The sequence below is a fragment of the Phalaenopsis equestris genome, unplaced genomic scaffold (assembly GCF_001263595.1).
Source record: "Phalaenopsis equestris unplaced genomic scaffold, ASM126359v1 Scaffold198941, whole genome shotgun sequence".
NCBI lineage: Eukaryota > Viridiplantae > Streptophyta > Magnoliopsida > Asparagales > Orchidaceae > Phalaenopsis > Phalaenopsis equestris.
In genome coordinates this window covers 28,443-35,809 of record NW_018218837.1, presented here as the reverse complement: position 1 = coordinate 35,809, position 7,367 = coordinate 28,443, and positions in this window count along the sequence as shown.

The following is a 7,367-nucleotide window of genomic DNA, read 5'->3' as shown; positions in this document are numbered from 1 at the left end:
CGCTAAGCAAACGAGTCGAACACGAACACATTTTTTAGCACAAAATATAAACGAGGTGAACACAAGCTAAGCTTGGGCTCGCTCGTGTTCGGCTAAGCTTGGGCTTGCTTGTGTTCGGCTCGTTTACACCCGTACATTTACATATCTAACACTCAAACTTTGATTTTTATACCTAAAATATGAAAATGTGAAAATAGTGTAATTCACCTAATCATACATGGGTTTAGGATGCGTGAAACTGAAATTTTGGATGTGAGATAAGTAAATACAAAAGAGATGGGTGCTATTTATGTAAATTTTCATATTTTAATTTTTTTTTAATAAATTTGATAAACATAAAAGTGCTGAAACTTATTTCACTGATTTTAATTTTTATTCTAAGCAAAAATTAAAGAATAGAATATGAAATAATTTATTTATATTCTTTACCAAGAGAAATTTAAATTTTCTTTGAATCGGTATCCTATTTATGATTTTTATTATATTTTTCTCGATTTAAATTTTAAATTTTCTGGACATATATATATATATATATAGATTTTTTTTTTCTTGCTTGATTTATTTGAGTTGGAGCACAATTTCAACATATAATTATATTCTGATCTATTTGTTTTAATCAGCAAATCGGTCCATCATAAATAAAGAAAATCATTTATTTATATTTTAATTTCAAAAATATTAATATTGTATGCATCGTGAGAATTAAATGTTTTATTTAAATTTGATCAAATAATTTCCAAGTGTTTTTTTATTTCACTTATTTCATTTTAAATTTGCAATTCACATTTCAAATTAAACTATTATTAATATTATTACTACACTGTTATCTATTTTGAATTTTATGATTATTATTAGAGAGATTTACATAAATAACACATAAAAATGTATACAGCAATGTTTGACTAATTTCCCGAATTAAGTTAAAATAGTTCTAAAATTATTGCAAAATGACATACGGCAATAAAGACGGCGCCTAGTTGAACAACTAGACTTTATTCAATTACCCTTGAATTATCTAAGGTGACATGTTTCTTTCTACTTAGGGAAATAATATCATATCATGAGTTCAGGTGTAGCTCTGTGTCTGGACTCTGATACAATTTTGCTACCTGTAAAGTGTCGGACTCACTGAAAATAATAAAAAAATAGTGAAAAATATATTTATATTGTGGTATTATGAAAGTGAAATTGTGGTGGTATGGTTGTTATATTATGGTATTATTGTGGTGGTATTATGATGTTATTGAAGTGCTATTATGATTTTACTATGGTGTTAACGTGATTATATTGTGGTGGTATTACAATTATATTGTGGTGGCTCAATGATAGTATTCTTTTAGTGTTTTTATGTGTTTTTTGTTTTCTAAAATACATATTTTTCATTTTATTATTTTTATTTTCAGTGGTCAGGCACTTTTATTATTTTTCTCTACTTGGAGTGAGTCTGCCATTCACTTTTCTTTTTAAGGATTTACATATGTACCACTCAATTCTTATGATTTATATTTCTCACATCTAAATTTTAATTTTTGCATGAATACTACCTTAAATGCTTAACAATGCATTAAAAGGTGTATTTTCATATTTTAAAAATTAAAATGATTATATTTTTTATGTGATATAAAAAATTTGGATGGTCTAAATATAAATAATAAAAAAATTAGACAGTATATACATAAATACATAAGAATTAGTTGATATGTTGGTAAATTTCCAGGGCATCTAAGTATCAATATATCTGAAATTTAAATTTTAACCCTCTCTCTTGACATATATATATATATATATATATATATATATATATATTGATTTTTTTATGTGATATTATCGCATGGTATACATATAAAAAAAAAATAAATTTATATGTGGAGTATGCAAATACATAAGATTTGAGTGGTATGTATGCAAATGCTCATTTTATTTATTGACATTTTATTTTTATTTCAGTCAATGCAACACAGCTACGATTCTCTAGCCGACTTTCGCAATGATGTGCTTGCCATCAAGGCTGCCAGCTAAATCTGGCAAGTGATGGGTTATTTATTTATTTTTTTTTAAATAGAAAATCTTTTTTAAATAATTTATATACTAAAAATGGGCGAAAAGTAAGCATACGATTAACGCTAAATAAATTACAAATTATAAATTATAATGTACTCATGAAAATATATTCACATGAATCCAAAAGTAGAATGCAAGAGAGAAACATTGTCGGATAAGCGGGGATGGAAATCGCTCGCATAAGCGATCGATAGAAGACGACAAACAGAAGTCGATCAGGATAGTCATCAGCCTGCGGAACAATCGAAAGGGAGCACTCTTCTAGGCCATGAATTGATTGAACCAAAATCTATCAACGATTGATGTCATTTATCAATCAAATGGGTCTCGAACTTTATTATATGCAAATAATCTTGTAAATTATCAAAAAAACTCACTTGAAAGGTTAATGAATAAGTATCTGACATATATTTTGGTCATGTTAGAATCTAGGCCTATAAATATGAATTCATATTACAAATAAAATGAATCTTTTCGGTTGATCTTCTATTGCTACTTAAGTCTCTCTCTCTTCCTCTCACTTTCATTTAGAATCTAGAACATTTCATCCCTTATGCATGTTTCCCGGAAAAATTTCGAACATTAAAAAATAATCAATTCATCAAATTCAACCATATTGCCATTATTCTAAAAATTCTTGGTATGATGTTTAAGAGGTTAATTATTTATGATAATTATATATGGAATAGTAAAATCGTATATATTTATTAAATTAAGATATAAATCTCTTTTTATAATAAAATTATATAATTGACAAAAATTTATTCTAATTAATGATCAACTTTCTTCAATTATTAGGTATGAGTCCCTTCACATGATATGATATTTTAATTATTATTTTTTTATCCAATAATATTTCTTTAACCCAAATTTGTTGGTGAATCGCATGCATGAGCACAAAAGAAGGAAAAGAAAGAGAGAGATCTCGAAATGATATTTTGGTTTCAAGTACTCTTGTCTCTATTACATTTTGAGCAATGACAATTATACTTTGGATCTTCTCTAATCAGCAGACCCCAAATCATTTGGGTATAGGTGGGTCATTTCTTGATCAACAAACACTTAGCGTGTCATCTTATTGTCCTTAAACCCTCATTTAGGCAACCTCTATGTCGGTCGACCTCTAGCCTGGTTGGCTTCAGATCGGTCCACCAATCAACTCATAATCAATCAATCATTTTTGCTCAATTACCCTTGCTTATGGTACATTTATATTGTTTCTTATGAAATTCATCTGTCGACACGTGTCTTACTTTGAGTTGTCGAATTGATCCGTCATTTTTTATTGAAAACAAAAATTCATATTTATATAACTTTTATTTTAAAAAGAGTATTTTTAATTTTTGAAAAATGACTCATAGATTTAACAGTTTGAATAACCGAACGTGCTATTACAAGTGATACTTTATCTCAAAAGATAAAAATATTACTTGATAATAAGCATAATTATTCAAATTAAGAAATTTATGATATTTATTTTGCCTATGAAATTTTCAACGGATCATTCTCTGAGCTAATTTAAAGATTAGATTAATTGGGTTACTAATTCTTCTATAGGCGCAAACCCCTATAGTTAATTACATCATAAACAATCAGAGTCACTTAGGAAAACTCTTGATTAATATCGGAGTTCTGTCTTGAAGAATTCAAAGTTTAGTTTTCATTATTGGTAATAGAAAAGCTAAGCGGGTATGGCTCAATGTGGAACCATTATTTTTGGAATATAAATCAGTGAAAGGTAGGGGATGTCATAAATTATGAGGAGAACCTCAATGGCTTCCCAAACTATTCTATTATTTGGTTTTACATTTTGAAAATAGTGTTATTTGATGTTTACTCGTGTCATTTTATTTTAAATCTAGAGCTTACGTTGCACGGCATACGATCAATGCAGATTGCCTAGGAAAATAGGAGGATTTACGTCGTAACGAACAAACAACCTCGAGATCCTAAGAAAAGTTAGGGTTTATATTGCACGACATATAATCATGTGAATTCCTAAAAGATATGGTGAGGATTTAAGTCGTGTTAGATGGACAACCTCGTCCTAAAAATTTGTGTTATTTAAGTCCATGAAATGTTTAGCTGAGGTTCATCTTCTGCTTCATGCTTCGGTCTTGATCATCGCCTAAAAATTGTCCACCGCGCGATCACGTGATCGTCTCACTCTGTGAAGAAAAAAAAAGTTGGTGGGGGTGGGGGGTGGGGAGTAATTGTGCCTCGAACGACCTATACTAGTTCTTTGTTTTATTGTTGTGATTTTATTTTAAAAATTTATGTAGGAGGTTTTAAGGATTGCTGAAAATTTTGTCGAGCGAGTGTTTTGGCATGTGTCATGGGGTTTCTGCCTAAACATATATCCTGCAGCCCCAGTGATAAGACCTTTATAAGAAAAGAGTTATACATATGAAGTTTTACACCCTAAGCATGTATCCTATGTTCACTGCCCTAGGGCTCTTTTTCACATGTCAAAAATGCGGTAAGTAGCAGAAGGATAGCATATAAAGAAAACTTACATAGATAAGTACAATAAAAAAAGAAGGAAGCAATAATATGTACCTGTCACCTATGATGTTAGTTCAAAGAAGTTGAAGTTATATGTTAGCACACAAATATATGAGAGCTAAACAATGGTGGAATGTCTCAGAACATAGATGAGCGTGCAAGTTTACACGGAGTTTGGTGGTATATATATGAAAGTTAGAGTTGCACATAGGTCTTCATGAGTCAGGAATGGGCTCAGCCTCTGGACCTGTGGCCCTAATGATCTTTTACGACGGACTTCCGTAGGCAACCATCAACATTTGTGTGTATAAAGTCCAACACTGGGTAGAAGCTACCGACAAGACTATCAAGGGAGGGCAACCTTAAGGCCAATCAAGATGACTGACAAGTGGATATACATATAGTAAAATCCATTGTTCTTCATTTATCATGCATGTGAGTAAATTAAACTTTCACTAGAGTCATTAACAATCAGAATTTAATATCACAAATAAAGGTTTTTTCATGACTGTCTGGTTTAATATATATATATATATATATATTAAACCAGACAGTGCACAAGTTAGTCACATTGTTGGGTTACAGCCACCAGGAGTCCTGAAAAGTAAAGGCAATCTCACGAAAAGTTGGTGAATAGAAGTGTCAATCATGAACCCTCGCAAAGTCATCGAGCTAGGAGACACGACATTGATTTATTATCTCGAATTGAACACCATATGCATTTTACATTATCGTCCATATTGCTACCATTTCCAACTTATGAGCCAACTTGATGTTTCATATGAAACTGCCACAGTTTAAATGTCTCCATTTACTAAGGAGGGCTTAAGCATAATATTTGGAACTCAACCCGTGAGCATTGTAGATTACTTTTGGTTAAGATGTATTGGGTTGATTCTAAGAAATTTAGTGTTTTATTTAATTTTAAGGACTATTTCTTTTTTTAATACCCGAATTTGTCCTAAATTCACAATAAGTTTGAATGACCTCCAAAATGCCTAGAATCTTGCTGGGGCATTCAGAGTGTGATTCTAAATACTCCCATAATTTTCAAAGTCATCTCAAGTTCATTTAGGCTTACCACAAATTGTTAAATTTATTGTTTCAATTTTAAAATAATAGATAATTTGAAATATTAATAATACAATAATAAAGTTTCTTATACTTTTATCCCTTACAGTTTAATTAGCCTACGGGTGAAGGCCCTACCCAAGTTTGAGCTCAATAAACGAAGCTATTTATGTATTACTGAGAGGGAAAAAAAAGAAAATATGCACTTTTGCAATTAACTTGCCTTTATTCAACTCTTTGTTGTTCTTTAAGGGTCCTTGTTTGATTGATTATCAATTGACTTCAGTAGATTAAACCTCATGACTCATATTTCCATCTTTAAATCAGTGGAAGACCACCTAGGGTACTTATGTGATTTTGAAGGTACCCACATATATGCCTTTAAATTAAGTCCTAAGAATTTTAGAGTACTTAACATTTCATACCTTGCTCAAGGTCTTTTGCTTTAAACTCCAATGATATTGAATTGTACATAGTTCATCATGAGTCCCTTTGGGATCCTAAGGATAAATTTGCAATTTATAGAATGTCATTGACTTTTTATCCAAATGTTTGCATGAGTTATTTCCAACTTGTGGTGGGGCCTCAAATCAAAGGATTACGTGTTTCCAAGCCACCATCCACAACACTTAATCATCCAAACACCAACATATCCTAGTTTTCAATAAACCATGAATTTACACTTTCTACTCTTTACCTGTTTTTAATGCCCCAATGGCTACCTCATATTAACTCATCACACTTCAAACATTTCAGTAAGCTTTTGATCATAATTTTTACCCATTTACCCTCTGATGTAGCCAATTGTTAATTAATTAAAGGCTTAACTACAAATATGATATTTACAAATATACCCATATGGTAAAAACTTCACTAACTATGCTAACATGATTCTATCTGTTGTTAAACTTTTCAAGTCATTCACCCATTGGCTAATTAATATTTTAAAGAGGAGTTTATATTTTTCTAAAGTTTATTTTATTTTCTGTAAGTTTTTTGATGTAGCGTCGTCTGATTCGATCAACGCCATCCATTACAAATACACAGAAATGGATGACATCTGCTCATCATCCCTATGGTACTATAACCCAAGAATTGTTCATTTCAAACCTAAGATCTCGCCTGATTTTCAACCAAATTACATGGAGTTTGTTCCCTACAGATTCATCTAAGTGAGATGAACCTTTCTATATGGTTCGAGGGACATGAATTGTTAAGTAACTTCACAAAGGTCCAGAACGAGGCAAAATTAAGGATTTTGAGCTTATACCTTTGTCCAAGAAGCGAGGCATCAATTGGAATGGTTGTGGATGATTGTTTGGACATGGCACACCTCCCCGTTGCTTCAATTTACACTAAGGTTGAGACTAGGTATGATCTAGGCCAAATGGTGGTTCTGGTTTGGTCTAGCACTAGGCTAGAGGCTACGAGAGAGGGGATTCTGATTTTGAAAGTGTTACTTAGGCTATGGGGAAGCTTTTGGAAGGATCAATCTGAAATCATGTAGAACTTTGTGTTAAGGTCGTGAAAATTTTGGATTTTAGAGGCAAAGTTAAGGTTATTGACATAGTGAGAAAGCTTAAGAATGATGGAAATAAGCTTTGCAATGTTGTGGAAACAATGTGGATTCAATTTGACAGGGCCTCACCAAGGATTGAACACTTATTTTTTTTTTAATCGTGGGGTGTGTTGATCAATTTTTGAGAATTTCGTTAGTTGCTTTCATATAT